Source organism: Oncorhynchus masou, chromosome 6 (assembly GCF_036934945.1).
Source record: "Oncorhynchus masou masou isolate Uvic2021 chromosome 6, UVic_Omas_1.1, whole genome shotgun sequence".
NCBI classification, from domain to species: Eukaryota; Metazoa; Chordata; class Actinopteri; order Salmoniformes; family Salmonidae; genus Oncorhynchus; species Oncorhynchus masou.
The window spans coordinates 69,882,324-69,897,452 of NC_088217.1; the positions used below are offsets into that span (position 1 = coordinate 69,882,324).

The 15,129-nt window shown below is 44.4% G+C and overlaps 1 protein-coding gene across 4 annotated transcripts in view; it reads left to right on the plus strand.

The window, feature by feature from the left end:
* LOC135542517 (double-stranded RNA-specific editase 1-like) overlaps positions 1-15,129 on the plus strand; it is a 66,810-nt gene that overhangs the window by 10,451 nt on the left and 41,230 nt on the right. For all 4 annotated transcript variants that reach the window (XM_064969535.1, XM_064969539.1, XM_064969538.1 and 1 more), the window contains exon 2: positions 3,127-3,213. The gene's annotated coding sequence lies outside the window, so the exon portion shown is untranslated. The remainder of the gene's footprint in view (positions 1-3,126; positions 3,214-15,129) is intronic.

Genomic DNA, 15,129 nt, shown 5'->3' on the forward strand with positions numbered 1-15,129 from the left:
CTCTCTCTCTCTCTCTCTCTCTCGCTCGCTCCCTACCTCTCTCCTGTCTCCATCCATCTTTTTCTCCCTCCCTATCTCTTTCTCCTCTTTCTCTCCCTCCCTCTCTCTCTCCCTCCCCACCTGTCTCTCTCTCTCTCTCTCTCTCTCTCTCTCTCTCTCTCTCTCTCTCTCTCTCTCTCTCTCTCTCTCCCTTTCTCTCTCTCTCTCTCTCTCTCTCTCCCTCCCTTTCTGTCTTTCTCTTTCTCTCGCTCCCTCCCTCTATCTGTATTTCTCTCTCTTTCTCTATATTCTCTCTTTCTCTCTCTCCCTTTCTCTCTCACTCCCTCGCTCTCTATATCTGTCTTTCTCTTTCTCTCTCTCTCCCTCCCCATCTCTCTCTCTCTCTCTTCCCATCTGTCTCTTTCTCTCTCCCTCTCTGTCTCTCCCTCTCTCCATCTGTCTCTCTCTCTCTCTCCCTCTTCCTCCCTCTCTATCTGTATTTCTCTCTCTCTCTCTCCCTCTCTGTCTCTGTTTCTCTCTTTACCTCTCCGCAGCGCTGACTGAGAAGATGAAGTATTATAGGCCAGCCGGATCCTCTGTGACAGGGGGAGAGCGATGGCCCCCTGTTCTGTACAGATCCCTCCCAGCTGCCCCTGCACTTGTAGCCATTCAGCCTCAATGAATTATATATGATGTTGGGGTGATATTAATAAGGCCTTTGAGTCTGTGGCAGGCAGCTTGTCTGAAACAGGCCCTCCTGTTTCAAACAGACAGCGTATGGTATCAGAGGACATGTTGGTTGATGTATCCCCATTACAGGGAGATGAATGGCTGATAAGACACTACTATCTACACTCTTAGAAAAAAAAAAGTTCTTTGGCTGTCCCCATAAGGTAACCCTTTTTGGTTCCAGGGAGAACCCTTTTGGGTTCCACGTAGAACCCTCTGTTCAAAGGGTCCAACCTGGAACCAAAAGGGTTCGTCAAATGGTTCCAGATAGTACCTTTTGTCCTAAGAGTGAACCTCTGAGACTGGTTCCGCTCGAGGTTTCTTCCTTCTCGGGAGTTCTTCCCTGCCACTGTGCTAGCTCAGGGCTACATCCATCATGCTCAGTTCGAGAGCGGTGGAGAGATGTAGGTCACCGTGACCGGGACTGTGGCGTGGGACTGGTGCAGTGTCGTCACCGCTGCAGGTCAGGTGCAGTGCTGTGCAGAGCCAGGTCAGCTTGAGTGCTCAGCTGGCGGATCCGTTTCCTGGGAGGGAATCAGCCAGGAACCCCCTACCTCCACCATAGAGCCACGGAAGGTGGTTGACTGACACACAATAGCACTACCAGAAAAGGTAGGCAACACCCTCTCATTGGCTCCCATGCAACACATGCAATAAATAACAATCAACGTTTGGACAGCGGAGCTGTCTTCATCAGGGTCCCATCACCAGCCAGTCTTTGATTGCGCTTGCTGCTCAACAAGGTAGAACATTGGTATTTTGTTTGCCGCTAGTCTGACCCGACAGCGTTGTACTGGTGCCGGGCATCACATGGGCAAAGTAGACCCACTGGACTTGGAGATTGTGTTGTCTGTCTTTCTGGTTGCTGTGTGTCCATCAAATCCTAATCTGGACCCGGAAGTCAGTTCCACTGCTTTTCCCCCCCATTCTTCCCCTCTGATCAGGGACTCATTTAGACCTGGGACACCAGCCGTACCTCGGACCCTCCAGGGTACGACGTGAATACACCTACTTGTAAGGGCTTATATGTGGTGATGAGCAATGTTCCCTCTTAAAGTGCGCGCGTGCACGCAGTAGCCCCGAGACTTCCCTGCAGTGGAAATAGCAGCAGCAGGAGATTGAGCTTTTACCCTGTAACATACTGACCACACGACGGCGAGCCTGGCAAAAGTCATGTACTGGTGGGTGCATGTTATACGCTTGTTTTGAGACCAACGCGAGAGCTGCATGTAGCCACGTGCACATTTTGTTTATCCTATGCTACTTAGTGAGTAATTGGATCATTTGTAGTCAGCAATAGAGGAGTGATTGCTTTCATACAAGAGCACAAAATGTGTACAGTGCTAGACATTTTTGCAAATGGCTTATATTTGTCTTAAAGGGGCAGTGTTGTATTTTGAGGCATGCTAGAATAAGCTAAGAGGGTAGCATCATTTGTCTGATTCTCTGTGGTAATGTTCAAGTGGTTTCTTGCATCAAACGACACAACAACATTTTCCATCACCTCCTTGTCTGAAGGACAAGTGGATAAAACAGGTTCATGTCAAGCCCTGCATGTTTTTTTCCCTTAAAAGTCTCATGGAATCCAGGCCTATATTCAACACATGTTGGCTGCTACTGTAGTCTGAATGATAGAACAGCCTTTTCCAAGTTATGGGAAGCATTTTCTCCATTGTTTTTGATGGTAGGCCACTCTGGTGGGCCTACGTTATGATCAAGTAGCCACAGTAGCCTACTTGGCCACTGTCAAAACTGTAACTTAAAGCGGGTACAGCCTCGGTGTTAAACAGTAAACACACACTGGGATTTGCACATAATTGTCACAACGCTCAAGTTTGCGCTCAGCAGACCTGAAATATGCTCAGTCCCGGGAAAAAATGAGAGGGAAGGTTGGTCATGAGTGTCCATCCTGTCCGAAGTGGTTATTTTAGTCCCACTCTATAGACCTGCACCGTGCCTCTGTCGAGGGGGACGTGAAGTGTCCAGCAGAGTATTAGCCTGGCACTTATCTCATTACCATGCCACACTTTACCCATCTGTATTAAAACCCTCTTTGACAAACCGAGCTGAGTGAGCCTGGCCACCATGCTTCGGGGCATTAGACGACCGAGGTTATACCCAGGATTCCCATTGTTCTTTGAGTTCTCGTACAGATGTAAGATCTTAATTTGATCCCTCTTTTGTTGCGGAGTATTTTCCTGCAGCAGGAAATGCAAACTTGCCCGAACAAAGAATGTATCGATCCCTACAATAAATGTCAATTCATTATAATTCACATTTCCTGTTGCTGTAGGATTATTTTCCTGCTGTAGCAAACTGGCTCAAATTAAGATCCTACATTTGTGTTGGTCAGTGGCTCTAGTTTAGCTGGCTACTAATGCCGTTTACTTAACATTGCTGTGTTGCTCTTTTTTACAGGGATGAACTGAACTGGCAGAACAGTGCGTAAACTGATTGATGACCCTTGACCCTGATCTACTTCCTGCTTCTCTTCTCCAAGATACTGTGAGTAACTAAGATGTCATCTGTGGCTTTATGAAGGCTTTTCAGGCCATAAAAATAGAATTTGCAACAGTTATTCTCTCTGGTTCAGACTGTGAGAGTCTGAGAGTAAGATACTGTAGCAGTAAGATGGAACGGTGTTTGCTTAGAGATGCTTCGTTCTAGTTACATAATGTCTGTGGCAAGTGTGTACATTTCAGAATGGAGTTGAATAATTGCGGAGGATCTGTTGAAGAGATCGCTTTCCTGTGATGAACTAAAGAAATCCCTACTTTTTTTTGGTTGATGAGAATGTGCAGTCACACAGGGGTTACTTTAACGATGGATTATTTAGACAAATCCGTTGCTGTCTTTGCCTCCTTCGACATGGAAGAGTCTAAATACCCTGTTTCTCAGTGTTTACACCTCTTAGTCAACCTTCAGGTGGCTCTGTACCCTCCTATAGGTGAGCCGTTTACCTGTTACCACTGTGGTTCAGTACCAGGCTGAAGGCACCACGAGCCCCCCCCACACCACCACATGACCAGGGCTCTACTCACACACAGGGGCCTTGAGGGCTACCAGTGGCCAGAGCAGCCTTGGCATCCCTGTCCCCTTAGTCAGACAAGTGGGACTCAGATGAGAGGGGGAATAGTACACGTGACAGGGTAGCGTGCAGCGCTACTCTGCCCTGTGGGAGAAGGCTAGATTTGCAGAGTCAAACCCTGTCCCCCTGTCCTCTACCTCCCTGCCCCGATTTGGATGGCGCTGGGTCATTGCGCCGCACCCCTAGCCCTCTGGTGGGAAGGAGAAAGGGACGGAGGACAGGAGTTTGTGTGTGTGTGTGCGCTGTGTGACGTTACTCAGTGGTGGCCTGAGTCATTATTCTCCACCAACACGCTAACCTGACCGGTCACTTCCTCTGGCCGGCTCTGACCTCCAGCTGAAAACGTTGCAGTACAACAAAGGGACGTAACCGAAGTTAAGACAAACTGTTTACAAAAGTAGCAATTTGCTTACCGCACATTTCAGTGTCCCGTACAATCATCCTCGGAGAGTGTTGATAGCTTTCTTTTACTGAATGAGGCTAGAAATCTGAGTAAGTCACCAACCATCCATACCAGGTTTCGCTTGACTGCATATTTTTCCTCCCTTCCTGGTGAGAATTGTGATGAGTGTAGAGCTTAAGTGCTGTGCTTAACTGCCTATGAAACATATTTCATCTACTCATTTTCATTTGGCTACCGCCAGATAACTCAAGGCCATTGGGTGTAAGAACAGGAAGTACCTCGGGTATTCTTGTGTCAAAGCCACTGATTGGCTGACTAATATCCCTCTCTGTGTAATATAGGCCCACACAGTCATTAGTAATAAAGCTCTCTACTGTCTACAATCATTAGTTTAACGTTCTATTCAGGTTGGTTATTAAAAAAAGGTCTAGCTTGGAGCTCATCTGAGCGGTGGGCTTCGGACACCGCCACCTGCTAGTACTTAATGCTGATTGTTAAGGTTCCGACACTACAGGTTGTCTGGCGAGAACAGTACGGATGCTTCTCAGTTTTATCTTCGTCCCCATCACACATAGTATTAACACACACACACACTCTCTTTAGTTTATTTACGAATCAACTTGTGATATTCAGAATGTCTTGTGTTTTTTCTTGGATGCACGCACACTGTTCCTAGAGTAAATAGTCAACTTGGTCGTCCGCCAAAACGTGCGCCGCCTTCTTGGAACAACACTCTGAGCTAGAGTGGGCGAAGCCATTGTCCAAATGTCCATTCAAGCACTAATTGGCTGAAAGGAAGGGCCTTTTTTGTAAAAAAAAAAAATTAACAGTTATACACAAAGCCCTTTTCCAGGTAAACAAACACAGAACAGCGATCAATAAATGCAAGCCCTCTCACATCAGCAGAGTCGTGAAGAAGGCACGGCAGTGCCTCTTCTCCCTTAGATCCTTAGGAACTTTTACAGCTGCACCATCGAGAGCATCCCGACTGGTTATATCACCATCTGGTATGGCAACTGCGCCGCCCTCGACCGGGAGGCCCTACAGAGGGTGGTGCGGACAGCCCAGCGCATCACTGGGGGTGAGCTACCAGCCATCCAGGACTTACATGCCAGGCGGTGTCTGAGAAAGGCCTGAAAAATTGCAAAAGACTCCAGTCACCAGAGACATGGACAGTTCTCCATGCTCCTGTCCAGCAGGCGTTACAGGTGCATCAAGGCTCTAAACATCTTCCATCCCCCGGTCATCACAATGTTAATAGCTAACAACTACTGCTCCCACTCACACCTAAGCTGCTGCTAAAATGATTATTGATTACATTTATTACTACCGCTACGCTGCTGTTCATTAATAATTGATTGCCATTAGTATCTATGTATTTATCCTGCTACTGGTCACTATTACTCCTGTTTACATGTATATATTACCATTAATATATTACCATCAGTATTTATATATTCCTGATACCAGTAACTTTTCAGCCCTGTTTACATGTATATATTACCATTAACATATTACCATCACTATTTACAGTGGGGCAAAAAAAGTATTTAGTCAGCCACCAATTGTTTAAGTTCTCCCACTTAAAAAGATGAGGCCTGTAATTTTCATCACAGGTACATTTCAACTATGACAGACAAAATGAGAAAAAAAATCCAGAAAATCACATTGTAGGATTTTTAATGAATGAATTTGCAAATTATGGTGGAAAATAAGTATTTGGTCAATAACAAAAGTTTCTCAATACTTTGTTATATACCCTTTGTTGGCAATGACAGAGGTCAAACGTTTTCTGTAAGTCTTCACAAGGTTTTCCCACACTGTTGCTGGTATTTTGGCCCATTCCTCCATGCAGATCTCCTCTAGAGCAGTGATGTTTTGGGGCTGTTGCTGGGCAACACGGACTTTCAACTCCCTCCAAAGATTTTGTATGGGGTTGAGATCTGGAGACTGGCTAGGCCACTCCAGGACCTTGAAATGCTTCTTACGAAGCCACTCCTTTGTTGCCCGGGCGGTGGGTTTGGGATCATTGTCATGCTGAAAGACCCAGCCACGTTTCATCTTCAATGCCCTTGCTGATGGAAGGAGGTTTTCACTCAAAATCTCACGATACATGGCCCCATTCATTCTTTCTCAGATCGAGGGAGATTATCAGTGGTCTTGTATGCCTTCCATTTCCTAATAATAGCTCCCACAGTTGATTTCTTCAAATCAACATGCTTACCTATTGCAGATTCAGTCTTCCCACCCTGGTGCAGGTCGACAATTTTGTTTCTGGTGTCCTTTGACAGCTATTTGGTCTTGGCCATAGTGGAGTTTGGAGTGTCTGTTTGAGGTTGTGGACAGGCATCTTTTATACTGATAACAAGTTCAAACAGGTGCCATTAATACAGGTAATGAGTGGAGGACAGAGGAACCTCTTTTTACAGGTCTGTGGGAGCCAGAAATCTAGCTTGTTTGTAGGTGACCAAATACTTATTTCCACCATAATTTGCAGATAAATTCATAAAAAATCCTACAATGTGATTTTTCTGGATTTTTTTTTCTCATTTTGTCTGTCATAGACAGGCCTCTCATCTTTTTAAGTGGGAGAACATGCACAATTGGTGGCTGACTAAATACTTTTTTGCCCCACTGTATATATTCCTGCTACCAGTCACTTTTCAGCCCTGTTTACATGTATATCCACCTATCATGCCTACACTCACATTCTTACACACACACGCACACACACCACAGATAAAACAATGAGACCGATATTTCAGATGTACAGTACAAAATCAAATCAAATTTTATGTCACATACACATGGTTAGCAGATGTTAATGCGAGTGTAGCGAAATGCTTGTGCTTCTAGTTCCGACAATGCAGTAATAACCAACAAGTAATCTAACTAACAATTCCTAAACTACTGTCTTATACACAGTATAAGGGGATAAAGAATATGTACACAAGGATATATGAATGAGTGATGGTACAGAGCAGCATAGGCAAGATACAGTAGATGGTATCGAGTACAGTATATACATATGAGATGAGTATGTAAACAAAGTGGCATAGTTAAAGTGGCTAGTGATACATGTATTACATAAGGATGCAGTCGATGATATAGAGTACAGTATATACGTATGCATATGAGATGAATAATGTAGGGTAAGTAACATTATATAAGGTAGCATTGTTTAAAGTGGCTAGTGATATATTTACATCATTTCCCATCAATTCCCATTATTAAAGTGGCTGGAGTTGAGTCAGTGTCAGTGTGTTGGCAGCAGCCACTCAATGTTAGTGGTGGCTGTTTAACAGTCTGATGGCCTTGAGATAGAAGCTATTTTTCAGTCTCTCGGTCCCAACTTTGATGCACCTGTACTGACCTCGCCTTCTGGATGATAGCGGGGTGAACAGGCAGTGGCTCGGGTGGTTTATGTCCTTGATGATCTTTATGGCCTTCCTGTAACATCGGGTGGTGTAGGTGTCCTGGAGGGCAGGTAGTTTGCCCCCGGTGATGCGTTGTGCAGACCTCACTACCCTCTGGAGAGCCTTACGGTTGAGGGAGGAGCAGTTGCCGTACCAGGCGGTGATACAGCCCGCCAGGATGCTCTCGATTGTGCATCTGTAGAAGTTTGTGAGTGCTTTTGGTGACAAGCCGAATTTCTTCAGCCTCCTGAGGTTGAAGAGGCGCTGCTGCGCCTTCTTCACGATGCTGTCTGTGTGAGTGGACCAATTCAGTTTGTCTGTGATGTGTATGCCGAGGAACTTAAAACTTGCTACTCTCTCCACTACTGTTCCATCGATGTGGATAGGGGGTGTTCCCTCTGCTGTTTCCTGAAGTCCACAATCATCTCCTTAGTTTTGTTGACGTTGAGTGTGAGGTTATTTTCCTGACACCACACTCCAAGGGCCCTCACCTCCTCCCTGTAGGCCGTCTCGTCGTTGTTGGTAATCAAGCCTACCACTGTTGTGTCGTCCGCAAACTTGATGATTGAGTTGGAGGCGTGCGTGGCCACGCAGTCGTGGGTGAACAGGGAGTACAGGAGAGGGCTCAGAACGCACCCTTGTGGGGCCCCAGTGTTGAGGATCAGCGGGGAGGAGATGTTGTTACCTACCCTCACCACCTGGGGGCGGCCCGTCAGGAAGTCCAGTACCCAGTTGCACAGGGCGGGGTCGAGACCCAGGGTCTCGAGCTTGATGACGAGCTTGGAGGGTACTATGGTGTTGAATGCCGAGCTGTAGTCGATGAACAGCATTCTCACATAGGTATTCCTCTTGTCCAGATGGGTTAGGGCAGTGTGCAGTGTGGTTGAGATTGCGTCGTCTGTGGACCTATTTGGGCGGTAAGCAAATTGGAGTGGGTGTCAGGTTGGGTGGAGGTGATATGGTCCTTGACTAGTCTCTCAAAGCACTTCATGACGGAAGTGAGTGCTACGGGGCGGTAGTCGTTTAGCTCAGTTACCTTAGCTTTCTTGGGAACAGGAACAATGGTGGCCCTCTTGAAGCATGTGGGAACAGCAGACTGGTATAGGGATTGATTGAATATGTCCGTAAACACACCAGCCAGCTGGTCTGCGCATGCTCTGAGGGCGCAGCTGGGGATGCCGTCTGGGCCTGCAGCCTTGCGAGGGTTAACACGTTTAAATGTTTTACTCACCTCGGTTGCAGTGAAGGAGAGACCGCATGTTTCCGTTGCAGGCCGTGTCAGTGGCACTGTATTGTCCTCAAAGCGGGCAAAAAAGCTATTTAGTCTACCAGTCAAATGTTTGGACACACCTACTCATTCCTGGGTTTTTCTTTATTTTTTGTTATTTTCTACATTGTAGAATAATAGTGAAGACATCAACACTATGAAATAACACATATGGAATCATGTAGTAACCAAAAAAGTGTTAAACAAATCAAAATATATTTGAGATTTGAGGTTATTCAAAGTAGCCACCCTTTGCCTTGATGACAGCTTTGTACACTCTTGGCATTCTCTCAACCAGCTTTATGAGGTAGTCACCTAGAATGCATTTAAATTAACAGGTGTGCCTTGTTAAAAGTTAATTTGTGGAATTTCTGTCCTTAATGCCAATCAGTTGTATTGTGACAAGGTACGGGTGCTATACAGAAGATAACCTTATTTGGTAAAAGACCAAGTCCATATCATGGCAAGAACAGCTCAAATAAGCAAAGAGAAATGACAGTCCATCATTACTTTAAGACATGAAGGTCAGTCAATACGGAACATTTCATGAACTTTTAAAGTTTCAAGGCCAGTTGCAAAAACCATCAAGCGCTATGATGAAACTGGCTCTCATGAGGACTGCCACAGAAAAGGAAGACCCAGAGTTACCTCTGCTGCAGAGGATAAGTTCACAGAGTTCAAGTAACAGACAAATCTCAACATGTTTCGAGGAGACTGCGTGAATCAGGCCGTCATGGTCGAATTGCTGCAAAGAAACCACTACGAAAGTACACCAATAGGAAGAAGAGACTAGCTTGGGCCAAGAAACTTGAGCAATGGACATTAGACTGGTGGAAATCTGTACTTTGGTCTGATGAGTCCAAATTTGAGATTTTTGGTTCCAACCTCTGTGTCTTTGTGAGACGCAGAGTAGGTGTACGGATGATCTCCGCATGTGTGGTTCCCACTGTGAAGCATGGAGGAGGAGGTGTGGTGGAGTGGGGGTGCTTTGCTGGTGACACTGTCTGTGATTTATTTAGAATTCAAGGCACACTTAACCAGCATGGCTACCACAGCATTCTGCAGCGATACGACATCCCATCTGGTTTGCCCATCTGGTTTGCTCTTAGAGGGACTATCATTTGTTTTTCAACATGACAATGACCCAAAACACACCTCCAGGCTGTGTAAGGGCTTTTTGACCAAGAAAGAGAATGGTGGAGTGCTACATCAGATTACCTGGCCTCCACAATCACCCAACCTCAATCAAATTGAGATGTTTTGGGATAAGTTGAGCAGCAGAGTGAAGGAAAAGCAGCCAACAAGTGCTCAGCATATGTAGGAAATCCTTCAAGACTGTTGGAAAAGCATTCCAGGTGAAGCTGGTTGAGAGAATGCCAAGAGAGTGAAAAGCTGTCATCAAGGCAAAGGGTGGCTACTTTGAATAATCTCAAATCTAAAATACATTTTGATTTGTTTAACACTTTTTGTTACTACATGTGTTATTTTATAGTTTTGATATCTTCACTATTATTCTACAATGTAGAAGATAGTAAAATAAAGAAAAACCCTTGAATGAGTAGGTCTGTCCAAACGTTTGACTGGTGCAGTGTCAATGTGAAGCAACCGGTTGGCGTTTCCGCTCAGTACAGTAGTGAGAGGAAAACCAGTGACCAGCAGTGGGAGAAGATTGAACAAGATGGATTTTGTCCGACATTCTGTTAATTTACTCATCGTTGAAACATTTGATCTCGATACAGTTGTCTCTTCCCACAACTACAATCTGTTACAAACAGAGTGAACTAAGTTTTGACTTACCCTTTGCCAAAGTTTCAAAAAATTGCAAAGGCGAATTGAGTTGTTGCACACGTGCACTTCCCAGAGTAGGCGTTCCCCAGTGGAAATATGCAAATACATGCTAGAACGTGCCAATATGATACCCACCTCTTTGCTTGTTCTGCCTACTATGGCTCATTTGTTCCCATTTGAAGCGACAGGCTGTGGTCTATCTTGGTTTAGTTATAAAAAAAAAATCTTTGCTAACACCCACCACATACACTTATATACATACACTCACCACCACGCACCCACCACTTATGCTGCTGTCATACTGTTTACTAGTATTATTATTTATTCTGCCACCAGTCACTTTCTCCTAATCCCTACCTACAGTTGAGGTTCGGAAGTTTACATACACTTAGGTTGGAGTCATTAAAACTCGTTTTCAACCACTCCACACATTTCTTGTTAACAAACTATAGTTTGGAGTCACTTGGAAATGTCCTTGTTTTCCATGAAAACATACATTACATGAGTTGCAATAATGAATAGGAAATGTAGTCAAGACGTTGACAAGGTTATAAATAATGATTTTTTAAAATTGAAATAATTGTGTCCTTCAAATTTACCTTTGTCAAAGAATCCTCCATTTGCAGCCTTGCAGACCTTTGGCATTCCAGTTGTCAATTTGTTGAGGTAATCTGAAGAGATTTCATCCCATGCTTCCTGAAGCACCTCCCACAAATTGGTTTGGCTTGATGGGCATTTAGTACCATACGGTCAAGCTGCTCAGCTGTGCTAACATAATTGCAAAGGGGTTTTCTAATGATCAATTAGCTGTTTAAAATGATAAACTTGGAATAGTTAACACAACGTGCCATTGGAACATAGGAGTGATGGTTGCTGATAATGGGCCTCTGTACGCCTTTGTAGATATTCCATTAAAAATCTGCCGTTCCCAGCTACAATAGTCATTTACAACATTAACAATGTCTACACTATATTTCTGATAAATGTTATGTTATTTTAATGGACAAAAAAATGTGATTTTCTTTCAAAAACAAGGACATTTCTAAGTGACGCCAAACTTTTGAACGGTAGTGTACATTTATACTGACTCTACACACACACACACACACACACACACACACACACACCTCCACTCACATACAAGCTATTGCTACTCTGTTTATCGTATATCCTGTTGCCTACTCACCTTACCCCTAACTACCTCTATCGATCCAGTATCCCAGCACATTGTAAATATGGTATTGGAACTGATCCTGTATATATACTGAACAAAAATATAAACGGAACTGCCAGATGGTGAAGCGTGATTCATCACTCCAGAGAACGCGTTTCCACTGCTCCAGAGTCCAATGGAGGCGAGCTTTGCACCACTTCAGCCGACGCTTGGCATTGCGCATGGTGATTCTTAGGCTTTTGTGCGGCTGCTTGGCCACGAAAACCCATTTCATTAAGCTCCCGACTAACAGTTCTTGTGCTGACGATGCTTCCAGAAGCAGTTTGGAACTCGGTATTGAGTGTTCCAACTGAGGACAGACGATTTTTACGCGCTTCAGCACTCAGCGGTCCCGTTCTGTGAGCTTGTGTGGGCTACCACTTCGTGGCTGAGTCGTTGTCGCTCCTAGACGTTTCCACTTCGCAATAACAGCACTTACAGTTAACCGTGGCAGCTCTAGCATTGCAGAAATTTGATGAACTGACTTTGATTTGTTGGAAAAGGTGTAATGCTGTGACTGTGCCAAGATGAAAGTCTCTGAGCTCTTCAGTGAGGCCATTCAATGTTTCCTATGGAGATTGCATGGCTGTGTGCTTGATTTTATACACCTGTCAGCAACGGGCGTGGTTGAAATAGCCCAATCTACTCATTTGAAGGTTTGTCCACATACTTTCGTATATACTGTATAGTGTATTTATCGTGTTTTTTATTTATAAAAATGTTCTTATTTGTTATACCTTTTGGATATTGAATACTGCACTGTTGGGTCTGGTTTGCAAGTTAGGCTTTTGACAAATAACACTTTTTTCCAGCGTTTTCTTTCCTGCTCTCTGTCGGGTTCATTTGTCCAGTAGCACGCTGGACTGGACATGGCTGGACTGCTTTGACAGAACAGATTGAATCCTCACAAACATAACTCGTCTGTCCCTCAGGGATTGACGGTGGATCTACTTCACTGCCCCACCTGATGGGAGAGCCATTCTCTGTCTCGCTCCCCTCCCTCTCCGTCAGTGTGTCAGAGGCCTGTTTTTTCTGCTGCCTCCGTTGGCACGACCAGCCCATCCAGTGTGTGTGTGTGTGTGTGTGTGCGCACGTGTGCGTGTCTGTGTGTGAAATACAGTGCAGATGTGGGCCATGGCAGCAGACAGACAGATGACAAATAGTGTCCAGAGCAGTACATTAGCAGATGTTAGCCACTTTTTCCAGCCTGACCTGATTTGTGTCGGGTGTGTATGTTGTCCAGACATCTGTCTGTCCACCAGGGATTCTGCTGCTCACTTCAACCCCCTTTCTGATTTATAACACACCACACATGGTATCTGTCCGTCATGATTTCACACACACTCTTTATGTTTCTGCATGGTGTGTATTTTTATTAAGTGCTATTTGCACAGCTGTAGGACATTTAGAACTCCGGGTGACCCTTGGAGATGTGGTGGTGTCACCCTGGGGTCTTTTCCTGACCTGCTTGGTAGCCTAACGTACTGCCTGCTTCTACACGCATGTCCTTGAGAGAGTGTTTAGCAGCTGTGAAGTCTGTCCAGAAGAACATTGAATTCCGCCTGCGAGACAAGCGAAATGAAAAAGGGACAAGGTCTTTCCGTTTTATGGTTCTTGGTCCAGGGCCGTGTTTGCATGATTGCTTAACACTCCCAGCAATGGGAGCGCATCCTTTTCTAGGATCTTATTCTATTGTAAATCACTTTGGATTAAAAACATTTTTTTTTTTTTAAGTTATCTGCTAAGTGGCAAATATTTTATAATTAGGCTCTATTTGTTTGTGTCCATAATTGGATCTCTGTTGTTGCTGAGAATTTTCCCACACAGCAGGAAATGCGCATTTGTAGTGTGTTAGAGTTTTAGAAAGGCTTCTAAAGTTTATCATTTTCACTTTGAAATTTCAGATTTGATTTGCCCTAAGGGCAAAATGTATCAACCCCTTACAAAGATGTAATAATTCATAATAATTCACATTTCCTGTTGCTGCGGGATTATTTTCCCACTGTAGCAAACTGGTTCAAATTAAGACCCGACATCTGTAGCAAAGCAGATTTCATGACCTGGCTCTCTGACAGGGTGAAACCTCCCTTTAATTTCTCTGAGCTTTTCTCTTTACGGCCACTACGGTGAATGAGTCCCCAGAGTACGGTAGAGTTACATGGAGACCGGAACCGCTCGATGCATTGTGTCTCTTACTGCATTAGAAACCATCTGTCTCGGTGGAAGCACTGTTGTTTGTATTGACAGAAGTGAGTCAAATGACTCCAAAGGGACACTTTCCTTTTGATTTTGGTTTTGAGAAGGAGCACAAGTCAGAAGGTATTTATAAAGTGTCACAGAGTAGGAGTGGTGACTTTTTTTAGATCATAATGAATAAGATTATCTGAACAGGGGAAACCTGATCTACATCAGCAATACTCGTAGGCTGCGTTTACAAAGAGCCCAAATCTGATTTTTTTTTTTACACTAAACGCACTTTTGACCAATCACATCAGATCTTTTCACAACATATCTTTTTCAGAGATGATCTGATTGGTCAAAAGACCAATTACTGAAAAAAAGAACATGTCTGGCACTGCAGGATTTGAGTCCCTGGCGGCGTAGTGTGTTACTGATGGTATGCTTTGTTACTTTGGTCCCAGCTCTCTGCAGGTCATTCACTAGGTCCCCCCCTGTGTGGTTCTGGGATTTTTGCTCACCGTTCTTGTGATCATTTTGACCCCACGGGGTGAAATCTTGCGTGGAGCCCCAGATCGAGGGATATTATCAGTGGTCTTGTATGTCTTCCATTTCCTAATAATTGCTCCCACAGTTGATTTATTCAAACCAAGCTGCTTATCTATTGCAGATTCAGTCTTCCCAGCCTGGTGCAGGTCTACAATGTAGTTTCTGGTGTCCTTTGACAGCTCTTTGATCTTGGCCATAGTGGAGTTTGGAGTGTGACTGTTTGAGGTTGTGGACAGGTGACTTTTATACTGATAACAAGTTAAAACAGGTGCCATTAATACAGGTAACGAGTGGAGGACAGAGGAGCCTCTTAAAGAAGTTGTTACAGGTCTGTGAGAGCCAGAAATCTTGCTTGTTTGTAGGTGACCAAATATTTATTTTCCACCATAATTTGCAAATAAATTCATTAAAAATCCTACAATGTGATTTTATGGATTTTTGTTTCTAATTTTGTCTGTCATAGTTAAAGTGTACCTATGATGAGAATTACAGGCCTCATCTTTTTAAGTGGGAGAACTT